The sequence below is a fragment of the Xenopus tropicalis genome, chromosome 7 (assembly GCF_000004195.4).
Source record: "Xenopus tropicalis strain Nigerian chromosome 7, UCB_Xtro_10.0, whole genome shotgun sequence".
Classification (NCBI taxonomy): domain Eukaryota; kingdom Metazoa; phylum Chordata; class Amphibia; order Anura; family Pipidae; genus Xenopus; species Xenopus tropicalis.
The window spans coordinates 114,032,792-114,048,055 of record NC_030683.2 but is presented as its reverse complement, the minus strand read 5'-3'; positions in this window follow the sequence as shown (position 1 = coordinate 114,048,055).

The following is a 15,264-nucleotide window of genomic DNA, read 5'->3' as shown; positions in this document are numbered from 1 at the left end:
ATTAGCCAACAGGGTGGCACAGAATGACTCCATGTGAGTCTGGCCAGGAATAGTGCCCGGTCGCATCACGATACAAGTCAGGGCATGGATAAAGGAGGAAAGCGAAGCTCAGTTCTTGGAACAATACAGCTGATGGCTTCTGGCAAAGAACATCCGTCTCTCATTTCCATACAAATGTTTGTTCCCAGCCTCCATTCTACTCCGTACATTCTTCATCTCTAAAAATGGATTTGATTATGCAAGATATTCCTCCCCAGGCAAGCCGCTAATAACATCGTTTCAGTTACCATAAAAAGTCTCTGCCTTCCATAGATCAAAAATAAACAGGTCCTATCTTGGCGTTTTTACAACTGGCATGGGTGATGGGCAGCTTGCAGCCCTCCAGATACTGCTGGATTACAATTCCCAGCGTCCCCCCGACCCACCCAGTCAGATACTGCTGGATTACAGTTCCCAGCGTCCCCCCGACCCACCCAGCCAGATACTGCTGGATTACAGTTCCCAGCGTCCCCCCGACCCACCCAGTCAGATACTGCTGGATTACAATTCCCAGCGTCCCCCCGACCCACCCAGCCAGATAATGCTGGATTACAGTTCCCAGCGTCCCCCCGACCCACCCAGCCAGATACTGCTGGATTACAATTCCCAGCGTCCCCCCGACCCACCCAGTCAGATACTGCTGGATTACAGTTCCCAGCGTCCCCCCGACCCACCCAGCCAGATACTGCTGGATTACAGTTCCCAGCGTCCCCCCGACCCACCCAGCCAGATACTGCTGGATTACAATTCCCAGCGTCCCCCCGACCCACCCAGTCAGATACTGCTGGATTACAGTTCCCAGCGTCCCCCCGACCCACCCAGCCAGATACTGCTGGATTACAATTCCCAGCGTCCCCCCGACCCACCCAGTCAGATACTGCTGGATTACAGTTCCCAGCGTCCCCCCGACCCACCCAGTCAGATACTGCTGGATTACAGTTCCCAGCGTCCCCCCGACCCACCCAGTCAGATACTGCTGGATTACAGTTCCCAGCGTCCCCCCGACCCACCCAGTCAGATACTGCTGGATTACAGTTCCCAGCGTCCCCCCGACCCACCCAGTCAGATACTGCTGGATTACAGTTCCCAGCGTCCCCCCGACCCACCCAGCCAGATACTGCTGGATTACAGTTCCCAGCGTCCCCCCGACCCACCCAGCCAGATACTGCTGGATTACAGTTCCCAGCGTCCCCCCGACCCACCCAGTCAGATACTGCAAGCCTCGAATGGAACTTCTTGGTGATCAGGATTCAGGAACGGTGGGGCTGGCTACTCTAGTGGGGCATGGAGCAGTGGCTGGGTGGGCAATAATTGGTTACAACTGTGGTAAGATTTAGAGAAGATACCTACATGCTTTCCTAAGAGCCAGTTTTCAGTTCAGATTGGATGAGATTTAGGATGAACATTTTATTTAATTGCCAAGATAGGAGGCTCTTGCTCAACTAGCAGTTCATGTGGGGCTACCAAATAACCAATCACAGTCCTTATATGGCATCTCCAAAGAAATTTATTCATGCTTGTGTGGCTCACCGAAGCTTTTTACATCTGAGTGTGGCTCACAAGGCTGTTTAACTTTGTTATGCGATGAGAGGGCCCTGGCCAAATTCTTGGTGTCAAAGTGGAACCTGTTCCAAAAAGTCTGGCAACCACTGATTTAGGGGTACTCTTGGATTGGAGAGGCAATGGATACATGCAACCCATGCTTTCACACACAGCATATTTGAAACTACTATAGACCATGAGAGTAATGTGGGTGGTGGTGTTATGGAGTGAATATCCTTGTAGTAGGGTATATAAGTGAATACCAGTTAATAATAGGGGTGGGCAGACTTTTTCCATCTGTGATCAGCCGATGACTCCTCCCCCAAGACGCAGCATACATACTCGATGCAGTGTACAGTACATACGCATTCACCATGTGCAGTAGTACAAAGCATTTTGTACTACTGCACATGGTGATTCACACAAAGTGAATAAGCCTTTTCACACATCTACTTGGTGTTTGCGCTTTTCTTTACAGATTTATTGCCTAAACAATTTTGCACTATTATTTGTTTTTGTTGTTTTTCATATATATGCGCTCCTGTTATACTGTTCTACATACGCATTCACGCTGCACTTCCGCATCCCCTGGCTTCATCGCGGTCCACCAGAAATCCACGGGGGATCGACTGGTGGACCTTGATCAACGTCTTGCCCACCCCTGACTTATAGGGTTTCCATATAGGCTATGCTTTATTTTCTGTATAAATTTTGCACATTTAGACATTGATATAAACTTTCTGTTGGTTAAGTATTCATTCTGGGGGTATAATATTCATTTAATATCTGGGAATGTTACAAAATAATGAATGTAAATTGCAAAAGCACTCTCATCAATTTTACATTCACTTATTGTAAAGTTTCACCCCCACCCCCCAGGCCTCAAGTAATTTGCCAAGGGGATTAATATATAATAAGCAGTGTACATATCATATGATATTGCTCTTCTACCAAAAGCATTTGCCTTTGAGAAGTTCTTCAGAGCATAAACAGATGTGTGAATACAAACAGACGATACCTGATCACCATAAGCTCCATAGGGCGACTGCTCCTTTAATTCCGTATTTGCTTCAAACAACCCCCGGTGCCTCAAACGCAGGGATAGGAGAGCCGGCTCTTTCCGAGGTGGAATTTCTCGCAGGAAGCCTATTTATCCACGGGCCGACTGAAGGCTGTGTATTTCATTCAACGCTCAGACAGATGAATCGCGCCTCTCACGTTCGCAAATGGATCTCAAGGCTTGAGCTCTTCAAATGGATTGTTGCGAGGCTCATATTCTCAGATGTATTGCAGTATTTACAACAAAGATAAATCGTTAGCGGGGTTCTTAAGCGTTTATCAATATTTTATTCTTGGAATGCGCCAAGTGAGAAATTGCATCTAAGCCACAGTTCTACGGCAGAGCAAAGTAGTTGTGGATTAAGCATGCGTGTGTATGTATTCACAGATATTGATATCGTTTAGATGGTGCTTTGAGTTACAAGGTTCTTCCGTCCCTCTCTGGGAGCTCAGCTAAGATTTTTCTTTATGTAGCCCTCCCTGTAAGTCATTTTGTATGCTCTAATACGGGGGGATGTAATACAAAACATAGGTTAATAGACCAGGTCTAGTAACCTATAGCGACCACTAAGCAGGGAGTTCACCTGTTTGAACTAACCATTCTTTGTTATGCTTCTGATTGGCCTATCACATTGTTACCAATACTGTAGGTCCCCACTTTTCAGTCAGTGCCATTACTACAGCAGGCGGCTTGCATGGAGAAGAACAAGTCCTGGTTGCCATATTGGCTCCATCTGCCTATTTATAGGCATATGGGGCAGGGAAATGGGCTGGTGGGGTGGAAAAATGGACGGAGCGGATGTGGGCTGTTCGTATAAGGGAAACTGGGCAGCAGACAAGGCAAGGGAAGGGAGGGATTTCTAGGGTATTACAAACTTACCAACAAGTACATTGCTGGTAAATTTGTAATACTGGCCCTGGCTGTAGCTGGTGTTTTGGCCAGTCAGCCCCTGGTCAAGTAGTAATAATGCAATATACAGGTATAGGATCCATTATCCAGAATGTTCGGGACCAAGGGTAATTTGTAAATGCAACTGTAATTTGGATCTCCATACCTTACTTCTACTAAAAAGTCAATAAACCATCAATCAAACCCAATAGGACTGTTTTGCCTCCAATAAGGATTAAATATATCTTAGTTGGGATCAAGTACAAGGTACTGTTTTATTATTACAGAGAAAAGGGAATCATTTAACCATTAAATAAACCCAATAGGGCTGTTCTGCCCCCAATAAGGGGTAATTATATCTTAGTTGGGATCAAGTACAGGTACTGTTTTATTATTACAGAGAAAAGGGAATCATTTAACCATTAAATAAACCCAATAGAGCTGTTCTGCCCCCAATAAGGGGTAATTATATCTTAGTTGGGATCAAGTACAGGTACTGTTTTATTATTACAGAGAAAAGGGAATCATTTAACCATTAAATAAACCCAATAGGGCTGTTCTGCCCCCAATAAGGGATCATTATATCTTAGTTGGGAGTTTTATTATTACAGAGAAAAAGGAAATCAATCTTAAAAATCTGAATTATTTGATTAAAATGGAGTCTATGGGAGACGGGCTTTCCGTAATTCTGAGCTTTCTGGATAATGTGTTTCTGGATAAGGGATCCCATACCTGTACTGTCCCAGAGTGCTGTTTGCTCCACATTTATATCTGACACACAGACCATTCCTCTACTGTAACTCCAAAGACCCAGTGGCAGCATCTGACATCCCTGATGTACATTCTGAAATTCTACATTAGCACTGGCTATATATATATATTAATGTGTTGTTTTACGTAAGAGACATTCTATTTGTAAGAGCTATGAGTATATTCAGCTGGAAGCGACTGCAAAAGGATGTTGGCAGATCAGGCTGGGATGGGAATGAAAGTTAGACAGACCCACTCTAATTAGAGAGGGGGAATTACAGAAGGTCAATATGTTGCACAGCATCACTATATCAAAACACTGCAATATGCAGCCTGGTTACAGAATAAGTAAACCTTTAAAATAAGTGAATGTAAAATCGATGAGAGTGCTATCCTAAGCACTTTTGCAATTTATATTCATTGTTTTATTTTTTTAATACCACGAAATTAAGGAAAATATGGACTGTTAATATGAATGAATTTTGTCACAACAGCGCCACCTGCTGGTCAGTTTCCTGCCATGATGTTGTCCGGGAAGTTGTCAGGAGAAAGAGGGCTGGGCTGATGTTCTTCTGGTTAAGGAAGACATAAGAAAAGTGAGGTGCTGAATGTTTTTCCTAACCAGAAACTGACCAGCAGGCGGCGCTGTTGTGACAAAATTTATTCATATTGAAATTACTTTATTCTTTAATGTCTTGGAATTACAAAATAATGAATGCAAATAGCAAAAGTGCTTAGAATAGAACTCTCATCAATTTTACTGTCACTTTTAGGTTTACTTATACATAAGTCTTGTCTGAGAGTCAAGTGTTGCAGTGTTCCCCATGATTGGCAGTATATATGTATGACAGAATCATGTATGTGTTTTAAATGTCTGTTACCAGGTATTTTGCTACTTCATTTCAATACTCAAGCTCAAGCTGCTGGTGAGAATGAGAGTTGTAGTTTGGCGGCTAAAAGGCTGCTGGTTGCCTGTATTTTCTCTATAGGGCATGGAGTTACTGTTCCTTAGAAATTGTATGTACAGTGTCTATAATCAGCAGTGCTGTGTAACACTAAATATACTGTAATAACCAATATCCAATGAGATCTGTACCAATGTAATGTTTGTGGTGTTCTATTATTATTATTGTTGTATAAATCATGTTGCTATATTCTCAAACATGACTCAAATTATTGTTATTCTCACGGTAATGATATAATTTACCTGTTCTCTGTCAGAGGCAGATTACAGAGAACTTGCCCCTAGCCATGTGCTGATCTTTATAAGCTCTGCAATTTCTCTCTCTGAGACATAGAGAGTGCAACCTGTCGGCAGTGGGGGGATTTTAACCCCTGAGTACCCTGCGGGTGGTACATTGCTACCTGCGACTCCCTTTTTCAGCTGGGATGGTGGAAATATAGGATTCACAAAAAAAGTGGGGCACAAGTAGATAATCTGGTACCTTCCTCCCAGTATCCAGTTCATTAGAAGGATCTCCACGCTGAACTATAGCTCCCACATACACAGTTAGAAAATGATTCTTAAAAACTCGAACAGCATTTTATTTTATGGTTTTTATTCAAATCTTTAAAAACATAGTTATCAAACAAAACATAAGGAAAAGGGTATTCAAAATAAAATAACCTTTTAAATGACAAATATATTGGTATGGTGACATGCTTATATACAAATGAATGTATTTTAGTAGTATGATCAGGCTTGTCCAATAGGAATACAGCATTTGTTTTGACATATTTCTTGAATTACCCAGTAAGAGAGCGAGGACCCTCCATTTCCTCTCAGTAGATGTCCTACTGGGCTGTCTGGAGGCAGGGTCGGACTGGGCCACCAGGGTATCGGGAATAAACCCAGTGGGTACCGGAGACCCAGACCCAACAGCATGGGCCCCTGTGGGGTGGCAGGGGCACCTTGGGGAGTGCGGGGCCCCTGGGGCGGTAGCCAGACCCTGTCTGGAGGTGGGACTTTGTCCGGTGACTTCTGAGGGGTGACCTCTGCATCTGTCCATTTCTTTGATAAAGTTGCTGTATATATTGTTCTGTTTCTTGTACAAATGGGTTGTTTAGTAGTAATTCTGTTTCGTACCAAGTGCTTCTGAAGGTATATATTGTAAGATGTTTGGTGTGTTTGCAGAAGAGTAGATATGTGTATCCATGTAATACATTTTCTGTGTGCTGTTCTTTATTTGTGGTTGTTTCAAGCCAATCCATGTGAAAAATATGGTGACATTTTTGTTTAATTAGTGTGGGGTTGATTTTGTCAGATTGTTTTCCTGGCCACCACATCCAGCCTCAGTGCCAAGCTTCTCTTTCAGAAGGTGATAATCATGCAGTTTGTGGGGATATTCCAAATATGCCCCAGATTATTGTAAATTGTAATGATTTCCCTGTTAAAGTTTTCCAATATTCGTTTACCTCTTTCCAGAAATGTTGAATAACAGGGCATTGCCAAAGACAGTGCACCAGGTCGGCATGTGGATTATGGCATTTTAAACAGTTGTCTTTGGGAAGAGTGCCAATATGGTATTGTCTAAGTCAGGGGTCTCAAACTCGCGGCCCGCTGGCCATTTGCGGCCCTCAGTACAGTATTTTGTGGCCCGCACCAACGCCTTCTCAAAAGCAATGAATGGATCGCGATTTTTATTGCGATTCAAGGGATAATGCAAGGCACGGCGGGCGGGAGCTGCTGATTGCGGAAATGACGTTATGCCATCATAACAGTTATTATGGGAAGACGTTCTGTGTGCACAATTAGCTCCTTAGCAGCTAATTGTGCACACAGAATGTCTTCCCATAATAACTGTTATGATGGCATAACGTCATTTCCGCAATCAGCAGCTCCCGCCCGCCGTGCCTTGCATTATCCCTTGAAAGCCAATTTTTTGTAAAATCCTTTATGCGGCCCAGCCTCATCCTGACTTTGCCTCCTGCGGCCCCCAGGTAAATTGAGTTTGAGCCCCCTGGTCTAAGTGGTGTTAAATATGAATTATGTAATATCTGTAGGCTCATCTCCTGATATTTACTGGCAGATAGTACTTGCATGGCTCTTGAGTGGTATTGAAGTATTATATTCACATCAGTATTTGGGATGAGAGTTGTCCATTTGGCTAACGTTGCATTTGGGTTATCATTAGATGGTCACAGCTTTTTGGGAGTTTATGGAATTATTTTTATCCTTATCTGTCAGTTGTGTAAAGGTGCCCATACACGGGCTAATTTCAGCTGCCAATATTGGTCCTTTAGACCAATCCGGCAGTTTATCTAACTGTATATGGGCACCACCGACGGGCCTCCCCGACCGACATCTGACCTGAAATTGCACGGATTTCGATCGAGCAGGTTTGAATTTTTTCTTTTGAATCAGGGACTGCATTGGCTTGTTGATGTGGTCCCAGATCCAGGCATAGTAAGGTCATGGCCAGGGTGGGTGGACAAAGGAGTTTGGGCTGAACCTGCCTGTGGCTCGGCAAGAATGTGTGAATGGCGATCTGAACCTGCACAACCTGTGCGTATGGGTTTTGGGACGACTAGCACATCACTAGTGGGCTCATTTACCACCGCAGCTGCAGGACAATGGACACCAGTGGCATAACCATAGGGGAACAAGGGGGGGGACCAAGACTGCGGGGTCTGTTTCCTCTATTGTTGCATGGCCTCCTTCCTTCCATACGCTCTCTTGCATCCCCTGGCATGCTTACTTAGAAATCTCCACTCTCTGCCCACTCTTAAAGTGGCCATACATGGGCCGATTGTAGCTGCCCCTCAGACCGATTCGGCAGCTTATCGGCCCGTGTATGGGCACTAACGATGGGCCTGCCCAACAGATATCTGGCCTGAAATCGGGCAGATATCGATCCGGCAGGTTTAAAAATGTAGTCGGATCATGGACTGCATCAGCTCGGAGCATATAAGAGTTACTTCTGCATGCAGGAGAGTGACGTGTGATCCAAGATGGATTCCTGAGCTCCAACAGATATTTGCGCACACACAAAGCTCCTAGAAGATTTATAGGCTCGGCGGATCCTCTGACTGATAAAGGAGGGTTTGTTAATCTAAAACTGGCCGTACACTGAGTGCCAAATGATTGTTCCCTCAATATGCCCACCTTCATATGGGTGATATTGGATTGATGCGTTCCACCCCCCCGATTTTTAAACCTGCCCGATCGACATCTGGCCACCCCGCCATTGTTTATTGGCCCGTGTTTGGCCACCTTTAAGCAAGCAGCACTGTAGATCAAGCTTCTGGACTCTTGGGGGGCATATACCTCTCAGCTGTAACCGAAAGGCCTGAACGCAAACAAAATTGCAACCCATCATCATAAACAAAGGCCACCACAATAGAGCATGTATTGGTTCCACTTTAATTATTCTTGGAAAGAGCATCCTCTAAAGATGAATGTGAACTGAAATGGTTGAAGGCTGGACATGATAAGCATCCATTGTCAGAGAGCTTCTGTGATGCAATAATTCTTATGTGTCCCTTTCGCAGTCCTTGTGCTGTTATAATCAGTATTCTGCAAAACTGAATGGAAATCACAGGGGGGAAAAGGGCACAAAGCAGAGCAATTTTTTTTCGCTTTGTAAGAAGCATTCACATGTAGAATTGGTTATTTTATCTTGTACAGAATATCCAAGGCTATTGTGATACTAATATCTACAGTTAGTGTTGGTGGCTGTATGTGTGGTTTGTGGGTGTATGGATTGGTGGGTGTGGGTTGTGTGTGCTGGGTTTACTTGGAAGGGTTGAACTTGATGGACTCTGGTCTTTTTTCAACCCTATGTAACTATGTAACAGTAGAAAACTAACCACAGTTTATCTAGTTGGGGCCTGTATGTTATTAGGCAGACTGCCCCACATCAAACAGTAGAATGTATTTTTAGCTTTCCATGAGTAGTGAGATATCAGCCCTCTACACTGCATGGCAATGGCGCTAATGAGTATGTACATTTGTGTGGCAAGTAACTGCATTGTCCAGATTAACAGTGGCACTGCAGCAGGACCGGACTGGCAATCTGTGGGTACAGGCAAATGCCAGAGGGGCTGCTGTAAGATGCCATAGTCACTATTTATTGGGCTGGGGGGGCTGTTTGGGCCTCTGGGTACTTGGAATGCCAGGACCCAGGCCCAGACTGGCAATCTGTGGGTTCAGGCAAATGCCAGAGGGGCTGCTGTAAGATGCCATAGACAGTCACTATTTATTGGGCTGGGGGGGCTGTTTGGGCCTCTGGGTACTTGGAATGCCAGGACCCAGGCCCAGACTGGCAATCTGTGGGTTCAGGCAAATGCCAGAGGGGCTGCTGTAAGGTGCCATAGACAGTCACTATTTATTGGGCTGGTGGGGGCTGTTTGGGCCTCTGTGTATTTGGAATTTCCTTATCCAGCAACTCGGATTCGGAATCACAAAAAGGCCATCTCCCATAGACTCTATTATAAGCCAATAATTCTAATTTTTAAAAATGATTTCCTTTTTCTCTTTAATAATGAAACAGTACCTTGTACTTGATCCCAATGATTTTTAGCAGGCTTAAGTCATGGAGATCCAAATTATGCAAAGATCCCTTATGTGGAAAACCCCAGGTCCCAAGCATTCTGGATAACAGGTCCCATACCTGTGCTTCCAAAAGTGCGTGCTTATGCGTTGACTAGGGTTTCCACCTTTAGCAGCTGCTATATCCGGGCAGGGGGTGGGCGTGACATCACATGGGACTGTGATGTAGAAGGAGCAGGGCTATGACATGCCAAAATCAGACAGTTGGCAACCCTAGCGCTGACATCACTTCCAGGTAGCTTACTTTTTTTTCTTACTTTTGTCATTGTTTTGTTCATGTCTAGTTAGTTACAGTGGAGCCCTCATGCATAGCTGGAAAACAAACCAATTCTGTTTATCAGTGCCAGTGTTATAGTGCGAGGGCCTGAATATCTGCCATCAGTACCCACAGCATAAAATGTGCTGGTTTTGTAAATATAGACTGCATTTCACTAAATATAATGTGCCTGGGATGTCAGTACCCACTGCATATAATGTGCTGGTTTTGTAAATACAGACTGTGTCTCACTGCATATAATGTGCTTTGTAAATACAGACTGTATATAATGTGCCTGGGATGTCAGTACCCACTGCCTTTCTCGCTATAAAACTAACTAAAACTCATTTAAGCTAACTGATCCCAAACACAAATGGATGGGGAACCCCTCACAGAAGTGCATGTATGAATACTATTACAGACCTAAACAATTTAGGGTGAAAAGGCATTCCCGCCTGCATTTTTGCACAGTATGCCCAGTCAGTAGGAACCACACAAGGTAGTTTGGGGGTTCATTTTTACACCAACAGCAAATCCACTAAGTCTCACATTAGCTTTAATTCAGTCTATGTACGGCCCATCTTTAGCCTCACAAACAAAAAAGTTACCCTACACCTATGCCAGGGGCCCCTAGGAGGCGCAGTCCAACACTGATCCTGGGTGCCAAGGTGGAATCCCTGCCAGTATATGTGAAAATATATATTTCCAAAGGCATTACTCTTTTAAAGTGCAGCTGGCCGGACATGAGCGAGCCGGGCTTATTTAAGGTATAATGTATACAGAGCCGTGAATCACGAAAGGCTCTTTATAAATAAGTATAAATCAAAAGAATGGACCAAACATAATTTATAAGCAGTATAAACTTTATGCATCACTCTAAATGCTATAAATCTGCAGTGAGCTGCACTTAATGGCTGGATATATGTAAGGCACTAGGCTACAGCAATGCTATGAGGAGCCCAGTAAAACACTGTAACAGCACATCCCTTAGCTGTGTGTGGGGGGCCACAGGTGCTCCCGTCCTTGTGATTAGCTTTGCGTGGGGGCCAGAGGTTCTCATGCTAAAGGCCAAGATGTAAACAGGTGTTGGGGACCTAAAGGGTTAATTCCTCACCTCTGCTTAGAAACCACTGGTTCTGTTACCTATACCCAGTATGACGGAGGTTCCCCAGTTGGCCCAGGTCTCTTATGGCCATGATCGGTCACCCTAGGCACCGGACCTAAATGTGTCCCCCAGCTTGCTACGTGTCATTTCTGCTGACTTCAAGGGCCTCTCCCACACCGCCACCGTAGCATTGCGCCGTATAGGTTTTTCCTCATTTGTGCTTATGATCAGGCAAAGGGGGGGAGCACCTGCAGTGCCACAGGGGAGTAGGCCGGGGCCCACTGGGTTTTTTCACGGTGTCCCCTCGGCCCAGTCTGACCCTGCTTGCATCCATGTTAGCACAATTGAATTTAAAGGGAACCTGTCACCCACACATAAAATCATGTATCAAACATGAAACCCAAATTCTTTTTTTTTATTAAATCATCCATACCCATTATAAATGCATTTAAAAATCTGAGCTGTAAGTCATATATTGCCTGCCCCGCCTCTGTGCCTGAGGCATAGAAGCGGGGCAGGCAATATATGATTGACAGCTCAGATTTTTAATTACAATTACTTTAATTTTCTATTCAGCTTTTCCCAGATATCACCCAGATGGCAAATGCATATGATTTTGGGGGGATACAAAGCTTGCCTTAATAACAGTGCACACAAAATGGCGCCGACCTGCTGGCTGTGACTGTAAATTCCAAGACTGAAGGAAAAAAATGTAAATAATTTGTATAGTGTAAGTAAAGTTTATTTTGCTCAACTAACATGATAGAAATGATTTTGAATTATTTCTTAGGGTGACAGTCCCCTTTAAGGCTGCAGTCATAAATTACCCCTTTAATTCCTTACCTGCCATTTGTTACAGGATCTACGCAGTTCCCTGTCAAGCACCTGACTGCCAGTCTCCATAAATTCCATTTTTCTGCATTTCTTTTCCAGCTCTGGGGGAGGTAAGTAGCCAGCAGGAAAAAAGGTAAAAAAAAAACAGATTGTTTTGCCTTATTACTGAAAAAGGCAATCATTCAAAATGAAAAATTGCTTGTTTAAAGGGGATGCAAACCTTCTCAAAACTGATTATTTTGCGTCCCCCAGCTTTCAAAAGAAGGCATCCCAAGCCTAATTACAGATGCAAAGGATTGTTCCGTGGGAATCATCCCTACTAGCGATACATCAGTCATCCTGTCGTTGTCTAAATATTGAGATTTCTGTGCAGTTTGTGCTTGCCAATGTGATACTGTAATACAACTTCAGAGGGACACATAGTGCAGCTTAGGTATTCCTAGCTATTGGGTATTCCTAGCTATTGGGTATGCCTAGCTAATGGGTATGCCTAGCTATTGGGTATTCCTAGCTATTGGGTATTCCTAGCTATTGGGTATTCCTAGCTATTGTGTATTCCTAGCTATTGGGTATTCCTAGCTATTGGGTATTCCTAGCTATTGGGTATGCCTAGCTATTGGGTATTCCTAGCTATTGGGTATTCCTAGCTATTGGGTATTCCTAGCTATTGGGTATTCCTAGCTATTGGGTATTCCTAGCTATTGGGTATTCCTAGCTATTGGGTATTCCTAGCTAATGGGTATTCCTAGCTAATGGGTATTCCTAGCTATTGGGTATTCCTAGCTAATGGGTATTCCTAGCTATTGTGTATTCCTAGCTATTGGGTATTCCTAGCTATTGGGTATTCCTAGCTATTGGGTATTCCTAGCTATTGGGTATTCCTAGCTAATGGGTATTCCTAGCTAATGGGTATTCCTAGCTAATGGGTATTCCTAGCTATTGGGTATTCCTAGCTATTGGGTATTCCTAGCTATTGGGTATTCCTAGCTATTGGGTATTCCTAGCTATTGGGTATTCCTAGCTAATGGTATTCCTAGCTATTAGGTATTTCCATCTATTAGGTTTTCCTAGCTATTGGGTATTCCTAGCTAATGGGTATTCCTAGCTATTAGGTATTCCTAGCTATTGGGTATTCCTAGCTAATGGGTATTCCTAGCTATTGGTTATTCCTATTAGGTATTCCTAGCTATTGGGTATTCCTAAGTATTAGGTATTTCCAGCTATTAGGTATTCCTAGGTATTGGGTATTCCTAGGTATTGGGTATTCCTAGGTATTGGGTATTCCTATGTATTAGGTATTCCTATTAGGTATTCCTAGCTATTGGGTATTCCTATTAGGTATTCCTAGCTATTGGGTATTCCTAAGTATTAGGTATTTCCAGCTATTAGGTATTCCTAGGTATTGGGTATTTCCAGCTATTAGGTATTCCTAAGTATTAGGTATTTCCAGCTATTAGGTATTCCTAGGTATTGGGTATTTCCAGCTATTAGGTATTCCTAGCTATTGGGTATTCCTAGCTATTAGGTATTCCTAGCTATTAGGTATTCCTAAGTATTAGGTATTTCCAGCTATTAGGTATTCCTAGGTATTGGGTATTCCTAGGTATTAGGTATTCCTAGCTGGTAAATAATGTTTAATGCCTTTCATGATGATTGCATAAAACCAGAGCTGTCGACCCCCCCATTTCTTCAGGAGTTACCCAATTTTGAAGGTTCTAACCCTTTCTGCCACCCCCCCAGCAGATTTCTCCCGATGTTTCCAAAGTCTCGCAATGTCCTTCGGTGAATTTCGGGTGTGCAGTAAGCATTCAGAGATGCCATTGCAAGGGTAGAATTTTTCGTCTTCAATGTCGATTTTGCACATGTGCGTTACTTCCGGGAACCGGGGGGAAATTTAGTTAACGTGCCGCATTACCCCAAGCACTGAAGCTGTCAGGTTGGCAACTCTGTAAAAGAAAAATTCCAAATGCAAAATGGACACTTACATTAGAGGGCAAAATGCAAGGCCACACTCATAGCCTGATGTCATTGTGTTCTAATAGAGGCCCACTAGTAGGCCTAAAGAAAAAAAATGGCAACATATTCCTGTAGAGACCCAGCAGTGGCCAAGCAGGAAGAACAAATAAAGTAACCTACAGCATAAGTAATTGGCATGCATGCTTTGTGTATCATTGTTCTTTAAAGGGGAACTCCACCCAAACACAACTTAAGCTTTTTAAAAAGTAAACATAATTTCAAGCAACTTTGCAATATACTTCAATTAAAAAATATGCAGCCTTTTCATGATGTTTAATGTAATAATATGGTTTGGAACAGTTCCCTAAGCCCCGCCCCCTGTTCCCCTGCTGATCTGGCTGACTACTTTGTGACTCAAATAAAATGTAACAGTAGTCGCCTGTCCCTCAGCCTGCATCCTCCCAATCCCACAATTCACTGCACACGTGATGTCAATAAGGAAAGGAATATGAGTTTTTACAATTTTTAACATCAATGTTTTAGTCCCTCCTCCCCTGCCAGGATTTCAAATGATGCAGAAAGAGAAGAACTATTTTGCAGCTGGATTTCAGCATATAAAAATAGTATTTATTCAGATTACAGTGATAGGTTTATTAGGGGTTTCTGTGTTTTGTGGGGCTCTTTAACAAATTTTGGTTCGTAAGCTGGCGTTCCCCTCTAATAGCACACTTTGTGAAATAACACTGACGAATATTAGAGCTTTCTGGATAATGAGTTCTTGGATAATAGATCCCACACTGAAACATTTTATTTATGTCTTTGCTGTGTTTTTCATGGCTGACATCTGAGCAATTGCAGTTTATCTTTCACCATTGTTGTTGGCTTAGAGATATAAATCCTCCCCACACAGATCTTTCATTCTCGCTCTCTCAATAGTCATTTTTCATTCCTTTTAAGATTTTTTCAGGCCTGACAACAGATACAATTTTTGTACAGTGGTTTTCAAGGACTATGTTTTCTGATTTAATTTGTGTTCTATTGACAACATCTTAAAAGCCATCTTTTCTTGTTTTTATAAAATAATAAAAAAAACTAGACCCTGTCCCACACTGTGGGGTTGACCAAAATAATGAACCTTAAAAAAGGGTTGAACCAAGGTCCAAAAACCACTATTTGAGGGTGTAGTCAGAGGTAAGAAGAGCCCCGGGCAGGATGACTAACCTGGAGGTTGGATTTTTTTATGGTAATCTCCCCTTGGAGGTCCAGCTTTTGCTCAAGGCCTT